Below are 20360 nucleotides of genomic sequence, written 5' to 3'. Positions count from 1 at the left end.
ATGGAAGAACCTTGACAATTATTATAGTAAGAGAAAATCGTGTGACAGTTCGCTTGAATTTTTTTCTGTTTATATTTAGTGATTTAGATAAAAGTCACTAAATCAAATTCAAGTGAAAGAAAGTAAATAAGTTATCTTGACTCGTTCACAGGAACAGTATAAAGAAATAAGAAATTATTTTAAACATTATTATAACTACTTCTCAGAAGGTTTTATAAAAATGATTTTATATTTAAAATTTAAAAATACTTTCAATTGATTATAACATATTTCATATTGTTAAATATTAAATATAGAATTGCTACACTGTCTTTCTGAAAAGTGGGGACACATGATTCTAGATAGAAGTTTCCCTCCATTTGTACTGTACATTTCATTTGTTGTATTATGATTGTAGGTAATAAAGAACAAAGTGGAATACTTTGGTTCTTTAAATAGTGTTTTGGTTTTTTGCAATAAATATATTGAATTTTAACAGAAATGCTGTCAAGAGGTGTACAAGACTGCAGGCTGTTTCATTTGGAAAACGTGAAATACGTATGAGTGCTCTGTTTCCCAGTTTAATCACCTAGAAATCTACATTTTCTTTTTACGACTTCAGGAAAGTAAGTAATAGATATTCTTTGACTTTTTTAGAAAACATTAAGAATTGTAAGTCTAGTTTAACTGAATTAAAAAAAAAAAATTGCATTAAAATAGGGCATATGTTCTGTTACTGCATATTGTTCATGTTGTTAAGCTAGGATACCCGCAGGGACGTTAAGGTCCCCAAAGAAGTGGCTAGTCCACTTCCTCCTTACGGGAGGTTTTATCGTTAATGAAAATCCTTGTATTTATAAAGTTAAATTAAATTTGGAAAACATTTTAATGAAAGCTATTTCTGAGCTCTGGAAAGTGTACTGTCTCTGTTAGCCTACTCCCGGGGGGAGTAGTTGCCCGGGGAGCACCTCGAGGAGGTAGAGATCAGATTTCGCTCCCCAAAGAACGCCTTTCTACCCACATCCGCATTCTAGTTGGTCTTTGAAGCTGGGTAGGATTTAGTAGAACTCCAGTCAATGGAGTTTGTAAAAATGGATCAGGAGAAAATTGGAGGATTAAAGGAATAGGGTAGATAAATCGTTTAGTGAGTGAGGGATATACAGGTCGGTTAGCATAGACCAATGACTAGAATAACGTAAACCTAGATTTCTAGGTTACGTATAGGATAGGACGATTAGGAAAATAGGGGGGGATAATCAGAAAGGCGTTCGGAAAGAAAAGGGTTTTTGGACTGGTGGGTATTTGGCAATATAAAAAGATACAGACTTGAAGAAAACCAAGTCTGCAAAACCAACAAAGAAAACGAAATTCAAGAAACTATTATTGAGAACTAAAACCACAGCCTGAAACTAAATCAAATCAACCAAGAAACAAAAGATTTTAAAACAATGAAACGTGTAATGTATAAAATCGGAGCCAGTGTTTTTTGTCACGAAATGTTGTGCAGGATGTGTATTCGAGATAAATCTAACACAATAATTAATTAGTGGGTACATTTGATTCACATTTAGTCTAAAAAAAAACGAGTAAAAACATTGTTAGTGGCCACTAAAATGTTTTAAATAATTATAATTCCAAGTATTCATTTAGGTGATTAGTGAACATGCAATTAGTGAAATGATTTAATTATTTCATACATTATTATCATGCTTTTAGTTACACCATATTAATTAAATATGAAAATGTAAAATAAGTGGAATTATAATTATTATTAAATAGCAAGATTATAATAGAAATTTGAAAAAGTAAGTGAATCAATTATTAAAAATGAAAGTATTAAAAATTTCCGACTGACTGCGAACCTATTAACGTAATAACTATCAGACTCCTGTGAACTATCTTTTGCTGGGGTAGCTATCAATCTGTTCAACCGTTTTCTTCTTCCAATCAATGTCACTCTTTTACCTAAATACTAAGTTTAACCTAACTTATAATAACATAGATAATTTAGTCATCCATTGAAATTCCTAAGAAATGGTTTCTTCTTATATGGCTCACTTGCCGAACTTACAACTAAGCTTAACCTAATTTACAAACTAGATAATTTAGCCATCCTTTGAAATTCCTTTGATATGGTTTCTTCTTATATGGCAGGGGCTCACTTGCCCAACTTACAACTAAGCTTAACCTAACTTACAAACTAGATACTTTAGCCATCCTTTGAAATTTCTTTGATATGGTTTCTTCTTATATGGTAGGGGCTCACTTGCCCAACTTACAACTATCCTTAACCTAATTTACAAACTAGATACTTTAGCCATCCTTTGAAATTCCTTTGATATGGTTTCTTCTTATAAGGCAGGGGCTCACTTGCCCAACTTACAACTAAGCTTAACCTAACTTACAAACTAGATACTTTAGCCATCCTTTGAAATTTCTTTGATATGGTTTCTTCTTATATGGTAGGGGCTCACTTGCCCAACTTACAACTATCCTTAACCTAATTTACAAACTAGATAATTTAGTCATCCATTGAAATTCCTAAGAAATGGTTTCTTCTTATATGGTAGGGGCTCACTTGCCCAACTTACAACTATCCTTAACCTAATTTACAAACTAGATAATTTAGCCATCCTTTGAAATTCCTTTGATATGGTTTCTTCTTATATGGCAGGGGCTCACTTGCCCAACTTACAACTAAGCTTAACCTAACTTACAAACTAGATACTTTAGCCATCCTTTGAAATTTCTTTGATATGGTTTCTTCTTATATGGTAGGGGCTCACTTGCCCAACTTACAACTATCCTTAACCTAATTTACAAACTAGATACTTTAGCCATCCTTTGAAATTCCTTTGATATGGTTTCTTCTTATAAGGCAGGGGCTCACTTGCCCAACTTACAACTAAGCTTAACCTAACTTACAAACTAGATACTTTAGCCATCCTTTGAAATTTCTTTGATATGGTTTCTTCTTATATGGTAGGGGCTCACTTGCCCAACTTACAACTATCCTTAACCTAATTTACAAACTAGATACTTTAGCCATCCTTTGAAATTTCTTTGATATGGTTTCTTCTTATATGGTAGGGGCTCACTTGCCCAACTTACAACTATCCTTAACCTAATTTACAAACTAGATAATTTAGCCATCCTTTGAAATTCCTTTGATATGGTTTCTTCTTATATGGCAGGGGCATACTTGCCCAACTTACAACTAAGCTTAACCTAACTTATAAACTAGATACTTTAGCCGTCCATTGAAATTCCTTTGATATGGTTTCTTCTGATATGGCAAGGTCCATCTTGCCCAAGTTAACACTGAGCTTAACCTAACTTACAAACTAGTTACTTTAGCCGTCCATTGAAATTCCTTTGATATGGTTTCTTCTGATATGGCAGGGTCTCTCTTGCTCAACTTAACACTAAGCTCAATCTAACTTACAAACTAGATACTTTAGCCGTCTATTGAAATTCCTTTGATATGGTTTCTTCTGATATGGCAAGGTCCATCTTGCCCAAGTTAACACTGAGCTTAACCTAACTTACAAACTAGTTACTTTAGCCGTCCATTGAAATTCCTTTGATATGGTTTCTTCTGATATGGCAGGGTCTCTCTTGCTCAACTTAACACTAAGCTCAATCTAACTTACAAACTAGATACTTTAGCCGTCTATTGAAATTCCATTGATATGGTTTCTTCTGATATGGCAGGGTCTCTCTTGCCCAACTTAACACTAAGCTTAACCTAACTTACAAACTAGATACTTTAGCCATCCATTGAAATTCCTTTGATATGGTTTCTTCTTATATGGCAGGGGCACACTTGCCCAACTTACAACTAAGCTTAACCTAACTTATAAACTAGATACTTTAGCCGTCTATTGAAATTCCTTTGATATGGTTTCTTTTTATATGGCAGGGGCTCGCTTGCCCAGCTTACAACTAAGCTTAACCTAACTTATAAACTAGATAATTTAGTCATCCATTGAAATTTCTCCTGATATGGTTCCTTCTTATATGGCAGGGTCTCTCTTGCCCAACTTACAACTAAGGTTAACCCAACTTAAAAGTAGATACTTTAGCTATCCATTGAAATTCCTAATACATGGTTTCTTCTTATATGGCAGGGGCACACTTGCCCAACTTAAACTATGCTAACTAAAAACTATTTACTATCTAACTAAACTAACTGCAGATGATGTGAATAAAAAACTGAACTCATTGGGCTAATATCGCATACTGGACAATAAGCTTAAATCATTCTATTCTCATACAAACTAATCACGTGTGGCTTTTATTAATATTCTAATGATATGGGTTTTGTCTAACATTGAGGGTGTATTTTGTTCAACTTACAGTTAAATTAACTTACTAACTAATCACGTTTAACAAACGTTGATATACCTAAGATAAGGGTTTCCTCTGACGTGAAGGAGTATTTTGTCCAACTTACAGCTATCTTAACTTACTAACTACTAATCAATCACCTTTTGCAGCCATTGGGATTCCTAAGATTTCGCTTTCGTTTGAATTTGAGGGTGCATACGGTTTACTTCTAAATTACTAAATTACTTAAAAAGAGATGTGAACACCAATAGGTTAAGTCTTAATATATAAACGCGAACTTTGAAAGCCTAATCTAAACCAAGGTTTGGCAACCTTTGCGATTCTAAGGATATTACATTCATCTGGCATAAAGGGGTCATTTCTCCGGTCTTGTAGCCAAGTTACATTAGAGCTGTTTTCAGTTGGCACCCATTGGAATTCTAATGATTTGTCATGATAGGTAAAATTTCCTTAACTTATAACTATGTAAACTTAACAACTAATGATTATTCTTTTCTAATTTTTGCTAGGCTGGAGTTTCATAAGACGTAGATTTACGTAATGCGGTGGTTTGGATTAGTTCCATGCTCTAGCTGCATAGCAGAAATAACAGCCTACAAAGAATCTACGAACCAAGAACATCAAAGAATCATAAAAAAGAGGTATCAGGTTTACTTCCATTTACTATCTACGTTACAAAAGTTACAAACTTTAAATATACAATTAATTTACAATGGACCATTTTTGTCTGAAGAACAGCTATCGAGAATTCACAAAGAACACAAACCAAACAAAACGAAGCTCTGTGTACGCCTAACAATCTACTCAGATTTCGCAGATCAAGGTCAAAGTAAACACAAAAGGAAAAGAAGTACTTGTGCTTCTAAATATTTGATTACTAACACGTTTAAAATTTACATTAACCATAAAAACAAAAAAACTTTTATTTAACTTCTCAGTTTCGAATCTAAGAAAAGGATTTCATCTATTTAGAGTTTAACCCCTATGGATTGTTAATCTACTGCAGCGAAAACAAGTCCATGAACATTAAACTCTCAACAGAACGAAAAACTATCCTAAAACATTAAATTCAAAACGTTGAACGTATTAAATAAAAGCACATTTTTTGAACTTTTATAGAATTTAAATTCTACATAAATGTTTAACCAAAATTATAATATACTCATAAAACCGTACAAATAGACTGTTTGAGACTGAAGCACTCAATTCGAAGTAAGACAAGCAATTTCACTAAATTAGAACTACTACATGCTCTGCGCCCAGTTCTGCTTGGCACATTAATAACAGTAACTTGATTGTTCGGCGACGTAGGTCGTATATAAATGTTCTAGAGATCACATACTATCGAAATACCGGTAACCGATTTAGTTCCGTTTGCAACACCGAATTACTTCCCGAACACGCTCTGTGCCGAATAATCTTTTAAGGTCTTAAAAATAAAATAGTAACTCGGACGGTGGATATTTAATAGCGAATGTTTTGACGTTCACGGATTACCTAAATACCCGGATATCCGATTTTATCGTTCCATAGAAGACGCGCTAATACAAATCGCACCGTTTTATTTTATATTCGCCCGGATATTAGTAGTATGGTACCATACTTTTAAAATATGTCGTATCAGTAGTGAACTCTAGAAGAATTAAATCTCACATTTAAGCAAGCAATTATTTTTTTATTAACGTGCAAAAGAGCGTAAGGTGCAGCTAGTTTTAGAGGATTAAAAGAGTGAAATTGCATGTCTGGAAATTAGCTTCAAATTCACTTATCTTTAATTCGAAGTTGGGGTAAGAGCCAGTTTTATAAAGGTTAGTAACATAATGTAGGAGGAGTAAGAATTTTGTACAAATTAGGTTAGTTTTGTATTAAAACTGCATCTCTCATCACTTGAACTTTTTCAATGAATGTAAACTGATATGATGGCCTTTAAATGTGCTTAAAACTATACCTACTTCTATAACTAATTCGTTAAAACTATACCTACTTCTATAACTAATTATAACAGAATTATAACTATTATTTGAAACTAGGGAACTTAATTACTGAACGATGTTTGGTTTCCTCATGACAGCATTAGCGCTAGCGTTTTCTTAAAACTAGCTTATAACTATCTATCGATTAAATTATGAGTTTTTTCCACATCCCAACTTAGGTCTAGCGTTTCTTATAACTAACTTATTAATAATCAGCATATAAATGGTATTTGGCTTCCTTATCGCAGCTTGGAATTAGCGTTTGTTTAACTAATATCTTATAACTAATTAACAACTAAACAATAATATGTCCCCAGAATAATTTAAGCTTTTTTCTAAAATTAACTTATGTTAACAAAATTTTTTTCTCAAAATTCACATCAATGCATCACACATATAGCTACAAATGTACTAAATTAATTAATTTAATACTATGTTTGACTTCCACATCACTGAGTGTCAGGATTTGGCTCACTTCTATAGCTTCTTATTTATTTAATTCGTATTAACCATTTTTGGCTTCCATATCACAGCTAGTTGGTGTTTAATATTAAGCGGATTAGGGAGAAAAATAGTAAGAGATATCTTTTTTCTTTTTTTTAATACAATGTACAAAATTAAAGTCTCTTAAAACTAACTTAACTAAACGAAGTTTGTTTTCCTCAACCCAGCTTGGGATTAGCGTTACTTAAAACTAACTTATAACTAAGTAGCATTTAAATTTTTTGGTTTCCACATCAAAGCTTGATACTACATCTTCATTATCATTGGATGTTCTTCATTATGCTTGATCTTAATAATTATCTTAACTATACTTAAAACTAATTGTTTGGAACATGAATAGTTTAATTTGTTCGGTAAACTATAAAGTTATTTCAGTGTAACGTCACTAAATAAACTACACTTAAACTAACAAAAGGCTTTCTTTAATTCTGTCAGGTCAGAATGTTTATTGCTATGAAGTATCGCTATGTACATATTTTTCTGTTTATCACTTTTACTTGTTTTTGTAATTAAACCATTATTGATTGTAAAAGAACGCTGATTCTTACATTAGTACAGAAATTTTACATTTAGCTGGCAATGAATTTTTCCCTAGTTAATATAAGTTTTGATCATAAAAGGAAAAAGGCAAATTTATGTAAAAAGAAGATATCAATACAGAAAAAAGTTGAAAAAAAAATTAAACACGCTTGCTGTAGATTTCTACAGTTATTTACTATAACTTGACGAAATATTAGTAGTTTTATTTCAAGTTTGAACTGGAGCAGTTGAGGTATATTTTTTTTTTTTTTTAGCAATTTTTCATATATATCTCGAAACTTACGCGAAACAGCAGGAGATAACACTTTCATATTCTACAACCCTTTTATAAAACAGTTCTAATTTATCATTTCGCTTATCGTTAATGAATATATTTCTATTTATAAAGTTTAATTAAATTTGGAAAAAATTTAAATTGAAGCTACATTTGAGCTTTAAAAAATGTACTGTCTCTGTTAGCCTACTCCCGGGAGTAGTTGTCCAGGGAGCACCTCGAGGAGGTAGAGATCAGTTTTCGCTCCCCAAAGAACGCCTTTCTACCCACATCCGCATTCTAGTTGGTCATTTAAGCACGCATAGGGATACGTAGAACTCCATACAATGGAGTTTGTAAAAATGGATTGGGATAAAATTGGAGGAAAAGGGAATAGGGTAAGAATATCGTTTAGTAATTGAGGGATATACAGGGAGATCTGTCTGCATAGACCATTGACTAGAATGAGTTAAACCTAGATTTCTAGGTTATGTATAGGATGAGGCAATTAGGGAAATAGGGGGATTATTAGAAAGGCGTTCGGAAAAAAAGGGTTTTTGGACTGGTGGGTAAGTGGGCTCACAAAAAGGTACAGACTTGAAGAAAACAAAGTCTGCAAAACCAAAAAAGAAACGAAATTCAAGAAAAAACAAGAAGACGATTAACAACTGAAACCACAGCCTGAAATTAAACAAATCAACCAAGAAACAAAAGATTTTAAAACAATGAAACGTGTAATGTATAAAATCGGAGCCAGTGTCTTTTGTCACGAAGTGTTGTGCAGGATGTGTATCCGAAATAAATCTAACACAATAATTAATTAATCGGTATATTTGATTCACATTTAGACTTAAAATACCGAGTAAAAACATTGTTAGTGGCCACTAAAATGTTTTAAATAATTATAATTCCAAGTATTCATTTAGGTGAGTAGTGAACATGCAATTAGTGAAATGATTTAATTTTTTCATGCATTATTATCATGCTATTAGTTACACCATATTAATTGAATATGAAAATGTAAAATAAGTGGAATTATAATTAACATTGAAGCGAAAGATTATACTAGATAATTTTTAAAAGTAAGTGTTTCAATTATTAATAATAGAACTAAAGATTTTCGACTGACTGCAAAGCTATTAATGTAGAGACAATAAGAATGCTTTGGGCAGGCTATCAACAATAACTAGAAAAGATCTCCTAACCTTGGATGAATTTGAAATGAAACCATCCCGACAAGTTTCTCAGTAACCAGCGTACGCTTACAACGTACAGCGTACAACCTGTTCAACCATTTTCTTCTTCTAATCAATGTCACTCTTTTACCTAAATACAACCTTCTTTTTAAGATTAAAACGAAGATTAATTAATAAAAATATATTGCCAGGAAATATACTCTATCTGTTCCAAAAGAAAAAAAGCCACTTAAATGCACCAATAATGCTAAGAGTAAAAAAAAAATGTAAAAGTGAAATTTAAACATATACCAATACTTCATAAGCACTTCAACAGTCTGCAAAACAAAATTGTGTTCACTTAAATTAGTTTAAGTTGTGTATTTATTAGATGAAGTGCACTGAAATTACTATTATAGTCAGTACGTAACTAAATAAACTATTTGATCCAAACAATTTCCTTAAATACTACCTATCAACTACTTTGAGATCCACTACTGAGGTTCCAAAGATATGGTTTTCTTCTAAGCTGAAGGACGGACACTTAACTAAGTTAAAACTAAGCTACCAACTAAACTAATTACATCAGGCATCCTTGAAATTCCTAAGATATGATTTCTTCTTATATGGCAAGGGCACACTTGCCTAACTTACAACTAAGCTTAACCTAACTTATAAACTAGATACTTTAGCCATCCTTGAAATTCCTAAGATATGGTTTCTTCTTATATGGCAGGGGCTCTCTTACCCAACTTACAACTAAGCTTAACCTAACTTATAAATTAGATACTTTAGCCATCCTTGAAATTCCTAAGATATGGTTTCTTCTTATATGGCGGGGCTCTCTTGCCCAACTTACAACTAAACTTAACCTAACTTATAAACTAGATACTTTAGCCATCGTTGAAATTCCTAAGATATGGTTTCTTCCTATATGGCAGGGGCTCTCTTACCCAACTTACAACTAAGCTTAACCTAACTTATAAATTAGATACTTTAGTCATCCTTGAAATTCCTAAGATATGGTTTCTTCTTATATGGCAGGGGCACACTTGCATAACTTACAACTAAGCTTAACCTAACTTATAAACTAGATACTTTAGCCATCCTTGAAATTCCTAAGATATGGTTTCTTCTTATATGGCAAGGGCACACTTGCCTAAGTTACAACTAAGCTTAACCCAACTTATGAAATGGATACTTTAGCCATCCTTGAAATTCCTAAGATATGGTTTCTTCTTATATGGCAGGGGCACACTAGCATAACTTACAACTAAGCTTAACCTAACTTATAAACTAAATACTTTAGCCATCCTTAAACTTCCTAAGATATGATTTCTTCTTATATGGCAGGGGCACACTTGCATAACTTACAACTAAGCTTAACCTAACTTATAAACTAAATACTTTAGCCATCCTTGAACTTCCTAAGATATGGTTTCTTCTTATATGGCAGGGGCTCTCTTGCCCAACTTACAACTAAGCTTAACCTAACTTATAAACTAGATAATTTAGCCATCCTTAAAATTCCTAAGATATGGTTTCTTCTTATATGGCAGGGGCACACTAGCATAACATACAACTAAGCTTAACCTAACTTATAAACTAGATACTTTAGCCATCCTTGAAATTCCTAAGATATGGTTTCTTCTTATATGGCAGGGGCTCTCTTGCCCAACTTACAACAAAGCTTAACCTAACTTATAAACTAGATACTTTAGCCATCCTTGAAATTCCTAAGATATGGTTTCTTCTTATATGGCAGGGGCTCTCTTCCCAACTTACAACTAAGCTTAACCTAACTTATAAACTAGATAATTTAGCCATCCTTGAAATTCCTAAGATATGGTTTCTTCTTATATGGCAGGGGCACACTTGCATAACATACAACTAAGCTTAACCTAACTTATAAACTAGATAATTTAGCTATCCTTGAAATTCCTAAGATATGGTTTCTTCTTATATGGCAGGGGCTCTCTTGCCCAACTTACAACAAAGCTTAACCTAACTTATAAACTAGATACTTTAGCCATCCTTGAAATTCGTAAGATATGGTTTCTTCTTATATGGCAGGGGCTCTCTTGCCCAACTTACAACAAAGCTTAACCTAACTTATAAACTAGATACTTTAGCCATCCTTGAAATTCCTAAGATATGGTTTCTTCTTATATGGCTGGGGCACACTTGCATAACTTACAACTAAGCTTAACCTAACTTATAAACTAGATACTTTAGCCATCCTTGAAATTCCTAAGATATGGTTTCTTCTTATATGGCAGGGCTCTCTTCCCAACTTACAACTAAGCTTAACCTAACTTATAAACTAGATAATTTAGCCATCCTTGAAATTCCTAAGATATGGTTTCTTCTTATATGGCGGGGCTCTCTTGCCCAACTTACAACTAAACTTAACCTAACTTATAAACTAGATACTTTAGCCATCGTTGAAATTCCTAAGATATGGTTTCTTCTTATATGGCAGGGGCACACTTACATAACATACAACTAAGCTTAACCTAACTTATAAACTAGATACTTTAGCCATCCTTGAAATTCCTAAGATATGGTTTCTTCTTATATGGCAGGGGCTCTCTTGCCCAACTTACAACTAAGCATAACCTAACTTATAAACTAGATACTTTAGGCATCCTTGAAATTCCTAAGATATGGTTTCTTCTTATATGGCAGGGGCTCTCTTGCCCAACTTACAACAAAGCTTAACCTAACTTATAAACTAGATACTTTAGCCATCCTTGAAATTCGTAAGATATGGTTTCTTCTTATATGGCAAGGGCACACTTGCCTAACTTAAAACTAAGCTTAACCTAACTTATAAACTAGATACTTTAGCCATCCTTGGAATTCCTAAGATATTGTTTCTTCTTATACGGCAAGGGCACACATGCCTAACATACAACTAAGCTTAACCTAACTTATAAACTAGATACTTTAGCCATCCTTGAAATTCCTAAGATATGGTTTCTTCTTATATGGCAGGGGCTCTCTTGCCCTACTTACAACTAAGCATAACCTAACTTATAAACTAGATACTTTAGCCATCCTTGAAATTCCTAAGATATGGTTTCTTCTTATATGGCAGGGGCTCTCTTGCCCAACTTACAACTAAGCTTAACCTAACTTATAAACTAGATAATTTAGCTATCCTTGAAATTCCTAAGATATGGTTTCTTCTTATATGGCAGGGGCTCTCTTGCCCAACTTACAACAAAGCTTAACCTAACTGATAAACTAGATCCTTTAGCCATCCTTGAAATTCCTAAGATATAGTTTCTTCTTATATGGCAAGGGCACTCTTGCCTAACTTAAAACTAAGCTTAACCTAACTTATAAACTAGATACTTTAGCCATCCTTGGAATTCTTAAGATATTGTTTCTTCCTATATGGCAAGGGCACACATGCCTAACTTACAACTAAGCTTAACCTAACTTATAAACTAGATATTTAGCCATCCTTGAAATTCCTAAGATATGGTTTCTTCTTATAAGGCAGGGGCTCTCTTCCCAACATACAACTAAGCTTAACCTAACTTATAAACTAGATAATTTAGCCATCCTTGAAATTCCTAAGATATGGTTTCTTCTTATATGGCAGGGGCATACTTGCATAACATACAACTAAGCTTAACCTAACTTATAAACTAGATACTTTAGCCATCCTTGAAATTCCTAAGATATGGTTTCTTCTTATATGGCAGGGGCTCTCTTGCCCAACTTACAACTAAGCTTAACCTAACTTATAAACTAGATAATTTAGCCATCCTTAAAATTCCTAAGATATGGTTTCTTCTTATATGGCAGGGGCACACTAGCATAACATACAACTAAGCTTAACCTAACTTATAAACTAGATACTTTAGCCATCCTTGAAATTCCTAAGATATGGTTTCTTCTTATATGGCAGGGGCTCTCTTGCCCAACTTACAACAAAGCTTAACCTAACTTATAAACTAGATACTTTAGCCATCCTTGAAATTCCTAAGATATGGTTTCTTCTTATATGGCAGGCGCTCTCTTCCCAACTTACAACTAAGCTTAACCTAACTTATAAACTAGATAATTTAGCCATCCTTGAAATTCCTAAGATATGGTTTCTTCTTATATGGCAGGGGCACACTTGCATAACATACAACTAAGCTTAACCTAACTTATAAACTAGATAATTTAGCTATCCTTGAAATTCCTAAGATATGGTTTCTTCTTATATGGCAGGGGCTCTCTTGCCCAACTTACAACAAAGCTTAACCTAACTTATAAACTAGATACTTTAGCCATCCTTGAAATTCGTAAGATATGGTTTCTTCTTATATGGCAGGGGCTCTCTTGCCCAACTTACAACAAAGCTTAACCTAACTTATAAACTAGATACTTTAGCCATCCTTGAAATTCCTAAGATATGGTTTCTTCTTATATGGCTGGGGCACACTTGCATAACTTACAACTAAGCTTAACCTAACTTATAAACTAGATACTTTAGCCATCCTTGAAATTCCTAAGATATGGTTTCTTCTTATATGGCAGGGCTCTCTTCCCAACTTACAACTAAGCTTAACCTAACTTATAAACTAGATAATTTAGCCATCCTTGAAATTCCTAAGATATGGTTTCTTCTTATATGGCGGGGCTCTCTTGCCCAACTTACAACTAAACTTAACCTAACTTATAAACTAGATACTTTAGCCATCGTTGAAATTCCTAAGATATGGTTTCTTCTTATATGGCAGGGGCACACTTACATAACATACAACTAAGCTTAACCTAACTTATAAACTAGATACTTTAGCCATCCTTGAAATTCCTAAGATATGGTTTCTTCTTATATGGCAGGGTCTCTCTTGCCCAACTTACAACTAAGCATAACCTAACTTATAAACTAGATACTTTAGGCATCCTTGAAATTCCTAAGATATGGTTTCTTCTTATATGGCAGGGGCTCTCTTGCCCAACTTACAACAAAGCTTAACCTAACTTATAAACTAGATACTTTAGCCATCCTTGAAATTCGTAAGATATGGTTTCTTCTTATATGGCAAGGGCACACTTGCCTAACTTAAAACTAAGCTTAACCTAACTTATAAACTAGATACTTTAGCCATCCTTGGAATTCCTAAGATATTGTTTCTTCTTATACGGCAAGGGCACACATGCCTAACATACAACTAAGCTTAACCTAACTTATAAACTAGATACTTTAGCCATCCTTGAAATTCCTAAGATATGGTTTCTTCTTATATGGCAGGGGCTCTCTTGCCCTACTTACAACTAAGCATAACCTAACTTATAAACTAGATACTTTAGCCATCCTTGAAATTCCTAAGATATGGTTTCTTCTTATATGGCAGGGGCTCTCTTGCCCAACTTACAACTAAGCTTAACCTAACTTATAAACTAGATAATTTAGCTATCCTTGAAATTCCTAAGATATGGTTTCTTCTTATATGGCAGGGGCTCTCTTGCCCAACTTACAACAAAGCTTAACCTAACTGATAAACTAGATCCTTTAGCCATCCTTGAAATTCCTAAGATATAGTTTCTTCTTATATGGCAAGGGCACTCTTGCCTAACTTAAAACTAAGCTTAACCTAACTTATAAACTAGATACTTTAGCCATCCTTGGAATTCTTAAGATATTGTTTCTTCCTATATGGCAAGGGCACACATGCCTAACTTACAACTAAGCTTAACCTAACTTATAAACTAGATACTTTAGCCATCCTTGAAATTCCTAAGATATGGTTTCTTCTTATAAGGCAGGGGCTCTCTTCCCAACATACAACTAAGCTTAACCTAACTTATAAACTAGATAATTTAGCCATCCTTGAAATTCCTAAGATATGGTTTCTTCTTATATGGCAGGGGCATACTTGCATAACATACAACTAAGCTTAACCTAACTTATAAACTAGATACTTTAGCCATCCTTGAAATTCCTAAGATATGGTTTCTTCTTATATGGCAGGGGCTCTCTTCCCAACTTACAACTAAGCTTAACCTAACTTATTATCTAGATACTTTAGCCATCCTTGAAATTCCTAACATATAGTTTCTTCTTATATGGCAGGGGGTCTCTTGCCCATCTTACAACTAAGCTTAACCTAACTTACAAACTTGTTACTTTAGTCATCCTTTGAAATTCCTAAGATATGGTTTCTTCTTATATGGCAGGGGCTCTCTTGCCCAACTTACAACTAAGCTTAACCTAACTTATAAACTAGATAATTTAGCCATCCTTGAAATTCCTAAGATATGGTATCTTCTTATATGGCAGGGGCACACTTGCATAACATACAACTAAGCTTAACCTAACTTATAAACTAGATACTTTAGAAGACGATTAACGACTAAAACACCAGCCTGAAATGAAACAAATCAAACAAGAAACAAAAGATTTTATAACAATGAAACGTGTAATGTATAAAATCGGAGCCAGTGTTTTTTGTCACGAAGTGTTGTGCAGGATGTGTATCCGAAATAAATCTAACACAATAATTAATTAATCGGTATATTTGATTCACATTTAGATTTAAAAAACAGAGTAAAAACATTGTTAGTGGCCACTAAAATGTTTTAAATAATTATAATTCCAAATATTCATTTAGGTGAGTGGTAAACATGCAATTAGTGAAATGATTTAATTTTTTTCATGCATTATTATCATGCTTTTAGTTACACCATATTAATTGAATATGAAAATGTAAAATAAGTGGAATTATAATTAAAATTGAAGCGAAAGATTATACTAGATAATTTTTAAAAGTAAGCGTTAATTGAAGCTACATTTGAGCTTTGAAATGTGTACTGTCTCTGTTAGCCTACTCCCGGGAGTAGTTGCCCAGGGAGCACCTCGAGGAGGTAGAGATCAGATTTCGCTCCCCAAAAATTACCTACCGATTTTCGCAATAACTATAAGGTTAAGGAATATCTTTCCTTTCTAATGTATTGTACAAACTTAAAATCAAGATATAGTTTTCAATAATTGAGAACGTTTTAAGATTTGCTGTATCGACGTGTAATGGAAGACTTATTATAATAAAATTTCTCATAAACCTTGAATAATATTTTAATTTCCTTAAGTCTAGTTTATTATATTTAAGCACACAAGAAATCTTTTTAGGGAAACGAAATGCCCTCCAATTGTTTTAAATAGAAATTGATGAATCTTTCCATAGCTTAAATTCACCATTACTCATAAGAATCATATACATTCACTTAGTGTATTTTAAATCAAAGATATTTATATCTTTCTTTTTATTCAATGCTTAACTCCAAAGTGAAGGTTGCCTTTCTTATTGTGCGCTTTAAAATTATTTCAAAATCGAATCAATTGTAGATTTTAGCGTGTTTCATTTGAATCCTTAATTGATTTCATTAATTAATTTTATTTTAAACTATTTGAATTTCTATTATAAAATTTTAATTTGCAGTGTTCTTATTGAATAAAATAATAAATATTATTACTTACTTATTTTTTTCCAGAATTTGCTTAGCCCCTGCTTATTGTGTTCAAGGTTGGTAAAGACTGTTGGGATGACTTACTTCACCAATCGGACTATTGATTGTTTTAGAAAAGTTGTTAAGAAATGTCCCAAGGTCTAAAGCTATCTCAAGAGTGAAGTTACTGCAAAAAAATAAATAAATTTTAAAATTACAATAAACATATATTTAAATACAAAATGTAAAAAGTGAATAAGAAAAATGATTAAAGCAATATGAATCATTGCTTGTCCAGGCATGCAAGATTCGTTGGTCGACCACATGCTGAATTGTTTAATTTTTTATTAAAAATTATATTTAAAATAATAACAAAAATTAATTTTATGTTAAAATGTAAAAATGAATAAAGTGAAATAGAAAAATAATTAAAGAAATAAGAATTATTGCTTGTCCAGGCATGCAAGATTCATTGGTCGACCACGTGCTAATTCACTTTTTTAAATTTTTTAGTAAAAAAATATCTAAAACTCCGTAAATTTAATATAGTTGTATCACTTTATTAATTTTAATAAAAATTTGATTGAATTTAATTAACTAAATAATAAAATCTTACTTACGTGAACTGCATAGATGTTCACTGGTCGGGAGCCCAATGGCAACTGACTGCAAAAATCCGTTAGTCGCCATATTTGAACTTGGATTTTTTTTTAAATTAAATTTAAGCATAATTCTGTTTAAAATGGATTAATAGCAAGTTAATTTAGATAAAAGAAATGATTTTCTCACACTATTAATAGTTTTAAAGTCTTTTTTTAAATAAATAATTTGGGACTACTTTATGACGTCACTCAAAAGCACATGGTTTTGCGGAAGAATACAAAAAGTAGTTCCAATTGAAAATTAATAATACTAATACTTTTCTTTTAAAAAATGAAAGAATATTAAATTATCAAGTTGAAATAAGTAGTTAAATAGTTTATTTTCCATTAGAAATAGTTTTTTAAGGCAAAAATGAGCACCTGTACTTCTGACCTTCTTTGGCTAATTCTTGAAAATCTGCTCCATAGATTTTCTTCAAATTTGGAATTTTAATTAAATAATAGGTAAAGTTTAATAAGAAATTAGTGGTAAAACTTTAAATTTTATTTAAATGCTATTTTACGATGTTGACCTAGGGTTGAAGTTTTACTCCAAAAGTGGTCTCAAAATAAGTTTTCAGAGTACGGTTTTCAGTAAAATTTATGTAAAACGGCTTAAATAAAAAGTACACAAAGTTTAAACAAAATCTTTGAAGCTGTTTTTAAGAAAATCCGTAAAAACTACTTAACCTATTACCTATCTTTGTACGTGGCGAATTTCCACGAACCTACGCGATAATTTTCTCTTTTAGGTTATTATTTTTACAAAATCTTCATTGTCTGTTATTCTACATTAGTGGTAAGATATTAATCTTGTGTTGAAATTGTTCATGTGTAAGCCCTAAAGAGGAAAACCTAGTCACGTTAATATCTTTCACATTGAAAAAAGTTGTTTGTACATACTCATTTGACTGATGTTTTCTCAACGTCTTTTTCATTTCTACTTCAGTTAATGGACGGTTTTGCAGTTATTGACTCACACAATTGGCTGTTTTCAATCTGAAAATCATTATTCAATGAAATAAAAAGTTTATAGATTTAATCTTAAATTAAAAGCATTCAATTCAATGATACTACAACTTAAAACGCAACTATTTATTCAAGATAAATTTGTATCTTTCAAAAATTTAAGAAATAAAAAAAATATGAATGCTGAAATTTTAGTATAAATCTTTTAAACGGATCAATCTTTTAGAACGTATTTGTGGCATTGTAAGACATTAAATTATTATAACATAAATTACGTTGCAATTAAACTGTTATACTTGTTAAACTGTTAAACTTGTTTTAGTCAAGCTGCCATAAATTGAAATCATTACTTTATGAGGTTTGTCAACCAAAAAATTCAAGCTCAGTTTTGTTCAAAATTATTTCTTTTAATTCTTAAAAGTAACGAAACACATTTAATATCTATAACTATTGATGAAATATTATTCATAAAATTAAATAAATGTGACTGTAAGTAAATTTAAACAATGATGTGCACATAACAATAATTTTGCAAAGAAAGGATTTCGCTAGATAGAGTATAAAAGATTTTGAGGTCAATATGAATGGTAAGATTAATGCGAACCGAAGAGCATTTACTATTTTTCTAAAGATTTTTGATTGGGGAAACTGGATTCGTTGACAATTGGAAAGGTAGTAAGTGCCCCATGATTTCTGACAAAGTACAGATTGCTCCATACCAGCTGTAATAGCAGTCTTTTATTTATTGCAGAGAGTTTTTAGTTTTTATCAATTTTTCGAGTGAAATGTTTCAGTACATGCTCTAGATCATAATAACATAAGTACTTTGCTTACTGGAAATCCTAAATGCTGTTCAAGAGGAAATACGAAAAATCAGATTCAGTAAATCTGTAGTTAGATGGCCAAAAGGAGCCATTTAACTAAATATAAATATTTGAATTTTCTGTTATTGATTTTCATCACACACGAAACTTGAAGATTCGTAAAAACATTTATCGAAAACAAATATATCCGTTTAAAACTGAATAACATTCTACTTGATCGTAACACCTTTTAATTATTATAGTAAAGGTGAAAAATTAAAGGGCCAAGTGACATAAATAAGCAAAATACCTTATGAAGAGGATACAAAAGGTAAGGTCATGTTCACACACTTGCTCCAGCAAGTACTTCTCATTCTCCTCCTGCTTGTAGGCACTACTACCCTCTTCATTCTTGTTAGGAAGTAGTCAAAAACCATTACCAGCGAAACACTGAGCTAGCTATCAGTCCTATCTACGAAGCCATTTAAGTTTTCATCTGAATTGCCGAAATCACCATCATGTATAAATACCAAAGTTTCGATATATTTCAAACTTTTCTCAAGCCCTAACATTGTCATCTTGTTATTTTTTCTTACACTGGCTATATTCTACGAAGTATAACTATAACAAAAACTTGAAACGATTCTCCCAAAATTCATAAACAACTGTGTGTAATACGTAAATAGGTTACTTAATATCATTAAATAAGGTTCCTTTTTATTAAATTTCAGAGGAAGAATTACAAGATTTCAACAACTTCACTGTTCTCCCCGAGCCACACTACTTTATAATTCTTAAAGCTAATTTGCACAATCTTGGAATGGCTTTTCAAACACGGAAACAGCGATATTCTTGTGAAATTAAGAAATAAATTCAACTTTTTCTAATGGATTATACTTTATAATTTTCAAAATAGATCGACCCTTCATTTGTAATTTAGCATTTACTATCAACTATCAAGTACGAAATTGCTGCATTTCAGTGAAATTAGGAGACCCTTTCCACTTTTGTCAATACCTTTTACATCACGTTATGCCAATCCCAGCAATCAGATACTCTGCTCCACTTTCTTTTTAAATGCTCCGATTTGACTGATATTAGAAAAAGGTTTATTTCTAATTACCTAATTTTTTTCACTGAGGGTGAAAATTTCTAATTACCTAATTTTTTTCACTGAGGGTGAAAATCTTATTTCTGAGATGAATTTAGAAAAGATAAATAATATATATTGGTACTTCAATAACGGTTTAAAAATAAAGGGCGGATCAAGTATTCCAATAAATCTTTAAATAACAAATTATGAAAAACAAAGAATGGATAATTAAAGGAATAACAATTTGAATAGAAGGAGGGAATAAATAAAAGAATAAATGAGAGTGAAGAAAAAAAAGGAAGAAGGGGAGAAAAAAGGAAAAAGAAAGGGGAGGAAGTGAGGGGAAAAAGAGGGAGGAAGGAAAAGGAAAAAAAAAAAGAAAAAGGGATTAATGTAGATAAATATTAATATTACTGGAAAGTATTCTGCTTTATTTAATTGATTAATGTATTCTTTATTTGATATTTTGGTTTTTATTATTATTTTGTATTTATTTATTTTATTTTGTTTATTTATTTATTTGCTTATTTATTTATTTACTTATTTTTTCTTCACCATTGTAGGATGATCTTTTATTTCCAAGTTTTTCTTTTTAATTTTTTGGTTGTAATTTAATTTTGAACTAACGTGT

At 32.0% G+C, this 20360-nt stretch overlaps 1 long non-coding RNA gene across 3 annotated transcripts; it reads left to right on the top strand.

The window, feature by feature from the left end:
• Positions 1-300: 300 nt before the first annotated feature.
• Positions 301-19588, top strand: LOC141460420 (uncharacterized). Of its 3 annotated transcripts, none has more exons than XR_012462000.1 (5): positions 301-393; positions 479-605; positions 4839-4970; positions 16269-18967; positions 19368-19582. It is a non-coding gene; the product is annotated as an uncharacterized lncRNA (long non-coding RNA). The 3 variants fall into 3 exon arrangements; XR_012461999.1 differs by having other exon boundaries at positions 317-397; XR_012461998.1 differs by having other exon boundaries at positions 340-605; positions 19368-19588.
• Positions 19589-20360: the final 772 nt, after the last annotated feature.

Source organism: Rhodnius prolixus, unplaced genomic scaffold (assembly GCF_049639745.1).
Source record: "Rhodnius prolixus isolate KJV_2025 unplaced genomic scaffold, Rpr scaffold_6, whole genome shotgun sequence".
Taxonomy (NCBI): domain Eukaryota; kingdom Metazoa; phylum Arthropoda; class Insecta; order Hemiptera; family Reduviidae; genus Rhodnius; species Rhodnius prolixus.
Note: the sequence above shows the minus strand (reverse complement) of the source record. Positions and strands in the feature narration are given on the sequence as shown.